Raw genomic sequence first — 12,332 nt, forward strand, 5'->3', positions numbered from 1 at the left:
GAATCAGAGAGTTGTAATCCTCTTCAGAAATGACAGTATTTGTTTCCAATTAAGGGAAGAGTTCTTTCTTCATGCATTTTTAAATGATTCTATCCAATTTTACTATCAGAATATTCTAAAATTATCATTTACAAATATGAATCACTTATGCTGAGTCAAATGATCAGGTTGTGGGGCATCAAAAACCTACAAACTAAAGGCCCAATGAGAATTTTATTTTAAAGTATTTAGGTATATGTCCATATTGGAAAATAAAGTTTGCCCTTTTCCTCAGCAGTTCTTACTGCTGCTTTCAGAGCCTGAGGCTCTCCTGGATTTATAGGACACCTTATTCACATTGAATAATTCAAATAGCTTTTCTTTTTGTCCAAGAAGCAGGGAGAGTACCAAAACAAATGGCTAAAGTAAACCAAATTATAAGACATGTATTTACCTCTTTAAGGAAATGAACTATTTTAAAAGCCTTTAGAAGCATTTTTATATAAGATAATTCCAATGTAAACAATAAGTATGTATACCAATATGTATATATACCAATGTTTTGATATTGATAAGAGAAAACTTTTGAGATGTTCTAAATTAGATAACAGGAGCCAGAGAGTAAGAGAAAGAAACGGAACAGTTAGCCTGTTAATAGCTGTGGGCCAACCGACAAAAGACTGCTCATATTCCTGTATATCTGTTAAAATTTAGGATTAATTTCCAGGTGGCTATTCCTCAATTATCCAAAAGAGACTAGCCAGGCACCACAGAACCCCAAGAGCCTCCACTTCTTATTTTCACTTGAACTTTCCAATCTGCTGCCCACAGCCAATGCACGAGAGTGGACACTTTCTCCTTGGGGGCTCTGTGCCTATGCCTGAGCTAGCCCTGCTTCACCTTATCCACCCCCTTTGTCTATAGCTGATTTAAATTCTTTCAGAATGGCTTACATCCTCCCTCCTACTCCCAAATTAATATATAAAAACCCATGTCAACTCCAGGATGGTGGACATGTTGCCTTTTCCACCTGGCACTATTGCTGGTGATTTAGACTTCATGCTCCAGAACTTGGTCTTTTTCTTGCTAGCAACTGTAACCATAGTACCATACCAAGCTTGCCCTGTCCTGTTTCTAATGATATACTGAGCTGTTTTTCAGAAATAACAGAACAAAGTTGCAAATCATGTAGTTGCACATGCACACTCCAGAAAGAATTCATCCCTGGAGTAGCCTTTCAACATCACTGGATGGTGGACTAAATACTAAAGACCCCTGAATTAAAATATGTGATGCACAAAAATCCAGGATTTCTTAGCACCTGTACACTATGCTTTCATTTTTCAGAAATAATGGAACTCCATAGAATATTCATAACTTCCAAATTCTTCCTTTAAATGTAACCAAAAAGCCCTCGATTGGAGGGACAGACTTGAGCCTTTCCTCTTGTTTCCTTGTAAGTCAACATTTCAATAAAAGCCTCTTCTTTTCTCAAAAGCTGGTGCCACCGTGTTATTGGCTTCTATGCATGGCAGGCAGCAAGGCCTTGCTCGGTAACACAATGTCCTGATAAACTCTTTCTTTTAAAAAGACTTTTCAGCTATGGAAGGTTAAATATTTAACAATATATTTTCATGGCCATTCTTAACTATTCATTAAAGCAAGTCAAAACAAAGGACATTTAGCCAGTCAATTTTCCAGCGCTGTCTACCTTCACTACTTCTGAAATAAAACTGCATATCTTTAAGGACATTCTATAGCACAGATACATCATGGAGTTTATACTGTGCATGTTTTAGATCACTGCATTTATTAAATATCACACAGGTAAGCTACGTGATGATTCTTATTACCAATTAACCACTCCAAATGAAGACATTTTCTTTAAATGTGATAAACTTACCCAAATCAGAAGAATCGAAAGGAAGTCTGTTATCTAATCCCAGATGATTGCTCTGCCTCTATTTTAATCATCTTCTTTGGTCATAAGTGAGGAAATGAAACACATTTCTCCTGGTTTGTCTGGTTTCACTGTCTTATTATTGTAGCAGTGGAATCTTCTAGTAATGAGTCCTGAAATGTGAAACACCAGGAATTAGTACGGCAATATGCTATGTGGAAGGACTCTATAGTCACACAAGTGATGAGTCGCTGCACGCTCTATCTGCACACTCAGCGCCCATCACCAATGCTGTCTCACATTGTACATAATAGAAACCCACTGTTCAGAGTTTAGCTAAACTACTCCATGTATCGGTACTTCCATACCTATTTATGTGGCCAAGCTGCCTGCAGGAGCCTTGGACTGACACTAGCTCCTCCTGTGAGCACATGCCCTAGATGGCAGCCCAGAAAGTCAAAAGCAAATGTAAGCTCCTGATAGGACTCCCCCCCCGCAGCCCTTGTAAGTCTCCCTTGCCCACCAGGGCCTTCCCCTGTGTGCACCTTAGATAAGAGCTCCATGGAGCTTACCAAAGTCTTGCTCTTTTTTTATTTGAATTGACCAATCTTGTCTTAGCCCAGGAACACCAAAATACTCCACTGACAGACCTCAACAAAAGCATGTCATGTCTTTCTTTTGACATCCCCATGTGGCTTATTAAAGAATGAAGTGTTACTTCCTCCAACACATATGAGTAATAGATTTCTCTATTTCAATTTCCCTTGTGGTCTTTTGTTGAACTCTCTGACACCCAAGGCTCTACCTAAAAAAAAAATTAATTTTACTAAGTAACGACACCCACGATGTATCTTAAAGACTCTGGTAATTCTTGTAATAAAAATGTTTAATTTTACTTAAATATATTTAATGTTTAATTTTATTTAATTTTGAGTAAATAAATTTGGATAATTCTACACTCATAAATTAGGTGTTTTTGAAAAACATAAACCAGATATATTTATATTATTATCTATAATGGACCTTATTATAAATATATGCAGGAAAGCAAGGAAAATTCTCAATAGCTTCACGGTTTGGTTGCACAGAGGAATGTTTTCTTATTTATGATTTATAGTCATCCAAATGACCTTCGGAATACAAGCGATGCTATGGTGACCTGATCTTCCAATCTTTCAACAAATGAATTATTATTCCTCTTCTTTGGTATTACTCACTTGGCCAGTAGCAGAAGGAAAGGTAGGTAGGAAAACTATAAGTAGCAAGAGGAAGATCTCAAAATTCATTCTCCTCAAAAGACAAAGTTATTTGGATCAATGAGTTACAAACTAGTAAAGGCAGTTCCACCTGAAGACACTTCAGAGATTCCTGGCTAGACTAGAAAAATTTTAAAATATCATTGCTTTGTGTCATGTGATTTTCTCCTTTGCCCATAGTTGATTGAGCCACGGATGGGTAGTTGACTTGAAGTTGTACGCCTTATTTATTGTATGTTAAATTGTCATATTTACAAGGGCCATTTTATGAACCATCTATTTAAAACTAGATGAGCTGTCTTTCAGTGTCATGCAAATGAATTAAGACCTGTTACATTTTAATCACCTGATTTAATGTCCAAAACAATTCTCTGAGGCTAGCATTAGTACTCATTAATATTTCTGATCTAGATTTAGCAAACTGTCCAAGTTCAGTAAACATCAGAGTTTCAAAGTATGGTTGGTTCAACAACATGCCAACATTGTTTTGATCTTTCTATATCTTCCTTTCTTTCTTGCTGTACAGCTGAGATAGACTTAAGAATTGTTCTCTCTCTGACCTTCATGATTCTCTGTTTGGAACTGCTTCATCAAAGAGAAGTTTTGTTCAGTGCTACAGAGGCCCTTATATTCTTCTCATTTTTTCTCTCCCAGAAATAATCATTGGAATTTATATAAAAATCAATGTTATGTCTACTGAACTTGGCCTAAATATATCAGCAGGGGTTAGTTGTTAGGGAATATATTTACCACCATCCTATTTTAGTTGTGGTGTAAAGTATATTTATTCATTCAATTTAGTCAGATCCTCTGTCTACCTTAAAATTGGCTTTATGGAACTATTGACTGATGCAGAATTCCTATTAGGAATAAAAGATGACTGCTATACTAAGAAGTGTTTCCTTTTCTCCTCACAATGAGAAATGAAAATGTATCCAAGAAAAACTAGGTTTACACAAGTTTAAGGTCTTAGTCAACATGTGAAATAAAACAAGAGCTTTGCTTGTTTTGCCTCTTTTCAGGGGTATTCTCCCTTCTCTTCTCCTGTAATATACATTTTCCTCTCATCACCATTAGCGTTTTTATGCATTAAGAAGGGAATTTTTCCCATAGAGAGTCAGAGAAGAACCCACTGGTCTGAGCTTTTTTGGCAGTAGTTGGCCTCCCTATCTTTCTCATGCATAAATGGTTTTTCAGTACTTTGTGAGGTAAAGGTGGGACTCAGCCCCTAACACCAACACTGTCTCACATTGTAGTTTTGTCTTTTGAAGTTTTGGTATTCAAAAATGCCAATATTTGGGGGCCTAGAATCTCTTTGCAGTGCATTGGTTGGGTCAATGCACTGCAAAGAAATTCTAGGATCATGAATATTCCGTACCTCTAACTGTGGAAAAACACTAGTAGTAGAATGAGAAAATACTCAAAGTACTGATGGCTATTTGGTCTTAAAGAAATGGATGAAAGGCTTATTCCTAGGAATGAGTGACAGAGCTCAGCCTCTGGGGGATAATTGGTTAAACTGGAATAAAACAGAGGAGGAACAGTAAAAAAAAAAAAAAATATATATATATATTTGTGCTCCAGCAAAAGGGATTATCTTGGAAGAAAGCAGGAAGGAGTAAGGCTTTGCTGGTTTTACTTTAGCCTCCAAACGTATTAGTTCATGGCCGACAAGCAGACAATTCTAACCAGTCTGACTGTACTATACAACAGATTCACCTATCCAAGGTGGGAATCCTCATTTCTACAACATATATTTGCATCTTCTAAGTATCACCTCTCTTCATTTCACTTTTATCTAGCCTAACCACCTGCTTTTGCCCAACAGATTTGATTTACTATTTGGTTTTCAGCTGCATTTGCATCGCCTTCTATCATGGCCCCCTGGTTGGACCACATTGCCCACTTTCTCTCAGGATAGTCTAGAAGCTTTTCCTCTTGCAGTCTGCCTGTTTTAAAGGGCAATCTAGATGATCCATAGTCACCATTTTTTCCCCCTCTGCTCTCCTTCTATGCCCTTGTCTGTTTCTTCTTTAGCTGGCTTTATTACTACCAACACCTAATTTTTCAGTCTGGCTTTACTTTCTTTTTGTGTCACAAACTCAGGGCCAAGCATTTTTGCCAGATACTTGGTAAACATTTTTATCTTTAAATTTCTGCCTTTCTTTGGCTTTGAAATGTCTGGTAATACTTTTTATTAGATTTTATTTTTTTAGAACAGTTTAAGGTTTATAGAAAAATTGCACAGAAAGTACAGAGATCCCACATACCTCCTTTCCCCTCCCTTCCCTTCCTCACAGTTTATCTGTTAACATTTTTCATTGGTGTGGTAGGTATATTTTTTTTTTACAATTAATGAACTTATACATTATATTAACTAAAGTCCATAGTTTACATTAGGATTTATTCCTTGAATTGTGCAGTTCTATGGGCTTTGACAAATGTAGAATGACATGCATCCACTATTACAGTGTCCTAAAGAACAGTTTTGCTGCCCTAAAATTGCCCTATGCTCTAACTACTCATCCTTACCTCCTCTCCCTGAAACCCTGGCAAACACTGATATTTTACTCTCTGTATATTTTGACTTTTCCGGACTACAATATTGTTGGAATCACACAGTATGTACCTTTTTCAGACCTGTTTCTTTCACTTAGCAATGTAAATTTAAGGTTCCTGTATGTGTTTTTGTAGCTTGAAGCTCATTTCTTTAATCACTGAGTAATATTTTTCATAAGGATACATCATCTTATATTCTTTGTTGACTTCTTTTTGTTCCATTTAACCATTCTCATATCTGATATTTTCTAATTTGTGATCTCTGAGGCCTGTCCTTCTAACATTTCTCTCAGTGTGTTCATCTTTCTTGTTTTTTCCTCTGAATTCTGAGAGAATGCCATGACCTTTCTTGCAACTGAAATAACTGACTCAACTTACCATTAATTTCTTCTAGCGCAGATTTTAATCAGTGACAATGTTTTACATTTCCATTAATTATTTCAGGATTCCAGTGACTTCGATCATTCTAGATGTCTCCATTTTGCAACAAGTAACTGTCACCTCTCATCTTTATTGCTTGAAAACCTTCATAACTGTCTCCCCACATCTGCCTCTAGCCTCTGCCAACCAATTCCCCACAGAGTTGCCAGAATAATATTTTAAAAACAAATTCGGTCACATCATTTCCTTGCTTATAAATCTTCAGTTGTTTTCCATTATGCTTAGGATAAAATTCAAAATCCTCAGCCCAGCTTCCTTGACCCTGAATGAGCTAGACCTTGCTCTCCTCCCCAGCCTCACCTCACAGCTTTTCCACCTTACTATCTCCTTCTAGCCTCTTGGTTCTTTGAATGCATTATTTTTTCCCTCATTTTAAACGCTTCCAGATCAAGAAAATTTAATTTTTCTTCTACCTGCTTCAAATTTCACCCATGTCTTACCTGGCTAATTCAAACTCATGTTTTCCTTCTCAGTTTTGATGTTACTTGTGAAGCCTTCCCTGATTCTACAAGTTACGTCAGTAGCCTCCACTTTACATGCTACTTGTGCTACTTCACTTCCGTCGTGCCACGAACACTTCTAATTTATTTTAATGCATACCATCTGAATACAACTTTAAGGGCAGAAAGTATGTCTTCTTCCTTCACAACAATTTTTTCAGAGCCTAACTCAGTGCCTGTAACATGGCAGCTAAGCCTTTCTTGTCTAGGCCTCTTCTGGTTTCATAGATGTAATATCGCAAAATCTTGTTAAAATACAAATTAAACATTTAAAAAACTCATTTTCTGCTTTGTACTACACTATTTCAGAGGATGTATTTGCTCTGATTTCTGTGGAATCTATTGTATTATCTTTTTGAAATTTGGTGCGTTTTTTTCCTATTTACTGTAGAAGTATTAATCTCATTGATAAGGATGAGTAAGTTGAAATAGAAATAAGCTTCCTTTGGGATTGGCGTAGATATCTATCTTAAATTACAGTAAATCTATTATTTCCCATGGCTTTCCTCTGGATTGGAAATATTTCTATGCAAATTTGGTGATATGGCAGCCTGAGAAGAGTGAGGGGAATATGAGAGCTATAATTGGAAAGTGTGTCTCTGCAATGAAGAGGTTTTGTTTCATATTTTTCTAGATGACCAGGAGCCCTGTTTGGGGCCCTACAGAGCTGCACTTGTCAGAAGCCAGTCCCCACAAGGTCCCTTTTATAGAGCAGGAGTGGCTTTAGCAAACAGAACCCTTCCCAAAGGCATCTATTGCTTTGAAATAGGTTTCCTGATTGTCCTACAGCTGGCCTCACCTCTAAACTAACTCTGTCAAAAATGTGGACAGGATTCCAGCATTGGTTGCTTTAGTCATTTGTTATGCAAATGATTCTTAGCCAAACAAGAGGCAGTTATTTTGTTTCTTTAATTTCCTCTCATGTTCTTTAGACTTAGCTGAAATTTCGCATTGTTTCTGACAGATTGCATTTCTCTTTTATAATGCATGTTTCTCCCTAATTTAGATCTTTCAGGGAAGTTTTAGAAAGGAAAAATGCTTCTAAAGTAGCTAGCTTTTGTACTTTTTTCTCACATTCACTTAAAATATGACTTATGTGCTTCTAGGCAGTTGTGATATGCATAAGCTGCAGTGTTCATGCATCTCACAAAACACTAAAAAAGGGAGGTAAGAGGTGCTGGGAGGGATCCAGGTCTTCTGTGAAACTGGCAGCCCTCATTGTTCAGGCATTAGCATGAAGGTCTGATGGGGACAGATGATTAACTAGTTTGGCTTTCACAATAGATCCTCAGCTTTAGGTGGTCCATGGTATTCTATGTCTTGATTCCACTTCTTTCTGTTTAGTCTCAGACATTTGCTATTTGATGTATTTCTGTCAAAGGCATCTTCACTCTGCCAAGGACTTTGCTGGATTACTGGCACTATTCAACCTCTGTCAATATGAATTAACTAAGTTCATCTCTGTTTACAGCCTGTTGGAAGTGGAGCAACGGATGGAGTTTACCCAGTGACAGGGACAAGTATACACCTCAAGCACCAGAGAAACATTTCCACCCTAGTAATTTCCTTTTACAGGTTCTTTCTACCTTGTAGCTTGCACTTTTATGTTGTGATGGAGGAGCTATCTGATGAATGAACTTAAGATTTATGAACTCCCCCCAAAAGAATACAATATGTGATCTGATTATTTGCTTAACACCTCAATTGGGGGCAACTGGAACAGTAGATCTTGCTCGTTTCTTCAGTGTGAAGGTGGAGATTCAGAGAGAGAAGTTTGTATCAGACACTTATACTTCTCACCCAAACAAAATGGGTTTAATAGTTTTCTCCTTAAGGATTAAATCTAATGATTTCATTTAATTTCAAAACCTTTACAGTTTTACTTTTATATAAATCAACCAATTTGCTTTTGGATTAATCAACCCTTCCACTGAAGTTCATAACTATCTGTGAGAAAATTGAATGTTGTCTATTTCGGAAGACCCAAAGGAAATGCTAATTTTCTTTTGAACAAAGTATACTTTTCTAAATTCAGTCTATAAGTGACTCTAGACTTGATTAAAATAACTTCATCTGTAATGGTTGTTTTTTACATATTTTCATGATGGCAAATGTTAAATAGATGTTGGTTAAATATAACTTTAACTTTGAGAATAAATTTTGTGAAATGTTTCTGCTAGAAAAAAATACTAAATGTGACACTAATAACTGCATTTGTTCAACTCTTTAAAGTGAAAAATGTGTCAAGTATTAAATAATACTTAAGGTAATTATTTTAATGCTTGACCTGATTATCTAATACTTGGCAATGAACTTATAAGATTTAAAAAATGGATACATGGTTTTTGTATTATCAAATGAAGCTTAACAGCTGGGACTTAAAAGAAGAGAACGGTCTTTTCCTCTTTTCATTTTGCTTTTCATTTGTGTCACAGACACTTAGATAATCTGGGACAATAGTCTGGGGGACTTCTTTTCTAGTCAATAGCATTGTGAAGGATGCTTCATCTGTAAATATATGGATTTGGAGAACTCTTGCTAGGAGAACAAAGATTAGCAAGACGTATGCCATTCATTACTCAACTAACAATTATTTAGTTGTTACTACAGGTTAGGGATAATTCAAAGCACTTATCATTTATCGACTAATATAATACTCATAACAACTTCTGAAATAGATGCTATTTTTATCTGCATATTAGAGATGAGGTAGCTGAAGAATGAACAGGTTAAGTGGCTTGCCTATTGTAACGTAGATAGTGAATTGCAGAATAGAAATTAAAATCCCAACAATCTGGCTTCAAGAATACAACAGAACATGGAATATTCCATAGTGTTTATATAATATCATACTTTGTAATATCTTTTTTTTTAAGAAAATAATAGAGAATCACCCTTCAATAATCCAAATGAGAAATAAAATAGTTTAATTGGCATTACCACTGTTATCATTCTGGGCATAAGGTGATCACTTACTGAGGAATAGCAACCAGGTCTTGTCCAAGGTAGTTGATCACAAAAACAATGGGCTCTAGAATCTCTATTTGGTCTTCTAAAACATATTAACCTAAAAAGAAAACCTAACCATTTGTCGTGGACTGAATATTTGTGTCATTCTCAAAATGCATATGTTGAAATCCTACCCCCCCAAAGTGATGGTATTTAGAAGTGAAGCCTTTGCGAGGTGGTTTAGATGAGATGATGAAGGTCAGGCCCTCATGATGGGATGAATGTCCTCCTTTATATGAGAGGATAAAAGATCAGAGCCCTCCTTCTCTCTGCCATGAGAGGACACAATGAGGAGCCAGGAAGAAGGCCCATAACGGAACTCAACTTGCTGGCACTCTGATCTCAGACTTACAGCCTTCAGAACTGTGAGAAAAAAATGTCTGGTGTTTAAGACCCCAGTATGTGATATTCTGTTGTTGCAGTTGAGCTGACTAAACCACCACCAGATATCTGAGAAATCCATGTGAGTAGTACCTAGATTATTACTTAATATTACTTTACATATAAAATTTAAAAAATGATTAAAAAAGAAAAAAAAAACCTACTGATTGATGCTTGTCCTCTAGAATTCTGAATCTTTCACTCCTTGATCTATAAGATGAAACTTTTTATATATTGAAGAACTTTCATGGCAATTTTCCTGATCTTTGCCCAAGGATACTTCTGAATGGAAGTTTTATACTCGCCTTAATGCCTTTTATTTTCCAAATAAGGTAAAGAAATATGCAAACACACCCAACAAATAGCCAGCCTTAGGTATCTGTACCTACATATGTTTTACTCTAACCTGAAAATCCTTATATAGTTTTTTTTTTCTTGTTATGGCAGAAAGATTCTCTCTAAATGACATTGAACCCAGGTCACATACACAGTTGGGCCAAACTTTACTCTTAATCAATTGTCTTAGACATTTTATGGTTTTTATCTAATTGTTTATTCGTGGGCTGAGCTAATACCTTGCAGCCAAGCAAATTTTTATGGCTCTGTATGTAATTTCTGAACAAATAGGGTGTATAATGGAAATGAAAGTGCTGACATTCTGCTTTCTATTATGGCATGAGTGGACTCAGTGTTACAAAGTACACTTTTATTGCATCCTTCCACCAGCTCATTTATATGAAGCATGGATTGAAATATAATTTAGAAGTGTGATGGTACTTGAACCCAGTAACTAGAATATGAAAAGCATAAAACAAATAAACAGACAAATGTAAATGATCCAGAAACAGAATGCAACTGACTCATGAAGGCCTCCAATAATTTAAACATGGCTATCAGGGTCTTTTGGAGTGTATGTCTAAATCAAGCTTTATGAATGCAGAAAAATATTTCCCCTTAGTTCAAATCCGAATCACATTTTACTTGAAATACTTAGTTGGAACTAAGGTGTTTTTTTCCTAAATAAAGAAAAAAAAATCATTATTTAAAAAAAATAAAGGCTAATTGTGTGTGTGTGTGTGTGTGTGTGTGTGTGTGTGTGTGTGTGTGTAGAGGTGATATTTCTCAGAAACCTGAATTTAGAGAACAATAGTATTGATTATTGATTATATCATCCTTTCTGTAATTTAACCTGATTTTTTTTTCACAAAGTAGAAAGTAAAATAAGCAAGAAATAAGAAAATGAAAAAGGTCATTTCTCTCTTTGACAGTATTTACTAAATACCATCAAGATCATTAGAGCAGGTGGCTCCAGGCGTTGGGTAACTGGTTAAGAGGGTTGATTATGAAATCTCACATGTTGATAAATTCAGCTAATGAATTGATATTCTAGAGGGAAATGGAGGAGATGAGTTAGTAATTGAATATGGAAAGTCTGTTTTTTCATCATTTTTCTCTTTTCCTCTTGTCTTTCCTTACCCCATTCCAACCCCAATCTCATTATTTACAAACATGAAATTTAGGTGGGGGAGAGAAGATTAGTTTAGAAATATCTTTTACTTAATGAATGAGAGGATGGATATGTGCAAGGAAAAGCAGCATGAGCTGTCTTGGGGAAATGGAGTTTCCAAATGACCTTAATGTATTAATTCAGTATTTGAGAGCCTTAGATTCTTCCAGAATTTTAGAAATACGTTCTAATTAGTGCAGTTTTTTGAGTGTTAACATTATTCCTTCTTTTTGAGCTCTTATTCTACCCTGTTTTTCCTTCCCTGTCCTAAAGGCTTTCAAGTACCTTTTTTCACCTTTTGAGTTATCTGAAATCTCCTGTTCTCTATAGGTCTATACATCTCCCCACCCTATCTCTCATATTTTCTCTCCTTCCTCCTCTGCCCAATCAAATTTCAGAGCAATGCTGGTATCTCAGCTAAATGCTCTTATCAATATGTCCTCACTAAAATATAATCAATAAGAAACAAGTTCCCAGAATTTTTTCACTTAAAAAAATATATATTCTTTACTCAAGTGATTCTCTATGTGGAAAAATATTTCAGGCCACAAGTTCTCATGTTCTTGGTCTAGGCCTCCTCACTTTGGTACTCTCACTCATTGTATTTAGGAGGTATCTCTAACCTAGGTGACGTATTGGAAAGAGCATGGACGTTGGAATTCAGACCTAGACTCAAATACCAGCTCCCTTACCAACTAGTTCAGTGACCTTGAACAAGTTATCAAATCTTGAGAATCTTTTATGCCTTTTGCAACGAGTTGGTAACACCTACTTCATGCGACTGATACTAGATGACATAT

At 36.0% G+C, this 12,332-nt stretch overlaps 1 long non-coding RNA gene across 1 annotated transcript in view; it reads right to left on the minus strand.

Moving 5' to 3' along the window:
• The window catches only part of LOC107502644, a 766,462-nt gene that overhangs the window by 31,720 nt on the left and 722,410 nt on the right, over positions 1–12,332 (minus strand). The window contains exon 5 of the long non-coding RNA XR_004952613.1: positions 1,883–2,052. This is a non-coding gene — a long non-coding RNA (uncharacterized LOC107502644). The remainder of the gene's footprint in view (positions 1–1,882; positions 2,053–12,332) is intronic.

This window comes from Rousettus aegyptiacus, unplaced genomic scaffold (genome assembly GCF_014176215.1).
Source record: "Rousettus aegyptiacus isolate mRouAeg1 unplaced genomic scaffold, mRouAeg1.p scaffold_m13_p_8, whole genome shotgun sequence".
Classification (NCBI taxonomy): domain Eukaryota; kingdom Metazoa; phylum Chordata; class Mammalia; order Chiroptera; family Pteropodidae; genus Rousettus; species Rousettus aegyptiacus.